A 1,389-nucleotide genomic window follows, 5' to 3' on the forward strand; every position below is an offset into this window, starting at 1 on the left:
GACAAACAAACAAAAAAAACACCAACCTTGCTAGGAAAACAAAACACTCAAAGGCACATGTATAAAAGCATTAACTTTACACACTCAGAGTAGCCCAGCTATATTTACTGAAGTCTTAGACAGTGCACTGGGATACAGAGATAAAATGGGTCTACACTGGACAGAAAGCTCAATGTCTGTTTTCACAGCATTATATTTTTATGTGTCAGAGACACTAATCCTCTTGTATACTATTAGAATTAAAATTAATAAACCTATATTGTAGACAAGATAAAAAAGAGGAAGCTGATTATTATATTGACTTGAATCTAATCCATATCTAGCCATTAATAAGCACCAGGGAAGGAGGGCTTCCCTGGTGGTGCAGTGGTTGAGAGTCCACCTGCCGATGCAGGGGACGCGGGTTCGTGCCCCGGTCCGGGAGGATCCCACATGCCGCAGAGCGGCTGGGCCCGTGAGCCATGGCTGCTGAGCCTGCGCGTCCGTAGCCTGTGCTCCGCAACGCGAGAGGCCACAACAGTTAGAGGCCCGCATACCACAAAAAAAAAAAAAAAGAGAGAAAACAAACAAACTGAAAATATGGAATACGTGGGTCACAAAAAATGTAAATAAATAAGCACAGGAAAGACGGTGGATCCTACAATCCACATTGTACTACGACATACAGTAAAACCTTCCCCAGCACAGCCCCAGCTGTCATTATGTGCAAAGCACACAGGAACGTCAGAAAAAATATAGAATAAGCAGAAGCAGATTCTCACAGAAGCTAAGGAAGTTTAAGCTTCAGGAACCCTCACTTTCACAGTCCCTTCCCGTTCTCATTCTAAATAAATAGTTGCTTTTCCACCTTATTTTCTATTTGTAATTTTTTTTCTATAAAGGGGTTCCTAAATTCTGTCAGCTTCAGGCTCCACAAAATCTAGATTCTCCCCTACAGCAGATAAAACAATGGATCATATGCTCTTACATTTTTTAATCTTTTGTTGTTGTTGTTAGAGCCACATGGCTTGCAGGATCTCAGTTCTCTGACCAGGGATTGAACCCAGGCCCCAGCAGTAAAAGCACCAAGTCCTAACCACTGGACTGCCAGGGAATTCCCTTTTTAATCTTTTTAAATTTTTAATTATGGTAAAAAATACATAACATAAAATGTACCATTTAAACCAATTTTTAGTGTACAGTTCAGGGGTATTAGGTACATTCACATTGTTATGCAATCATCTCCAACATCTCCAGAACTTTTTCACCCTGCAAAGCTGAGACTCTGTAAACTGTTCAACGAAGGCTCCCATTTTCCTCTGTTCCGCCTCCAGCCCCTGGCAACCACGATTCTGCTTTCTGTCTCTATGAGTTTGACTTCTCTAGGTAACTCATCTAAGTGGAATCAGT

Source organism: Phocoena phocoena, chromosome 5 (genome assembly GCF_963924675.1).
Source record: "Phocoena phocoena chromosome 5, mPhoPho1.1, whole genome shotgun sequence".
Classification (NCBI taxonomy): domain Eukaryota; kingdom Metazoa; phylum Chordata; class Mammalia; order Artiodactyla; family Phocoenidae; genus Phocoena; species Phocoena phocoena.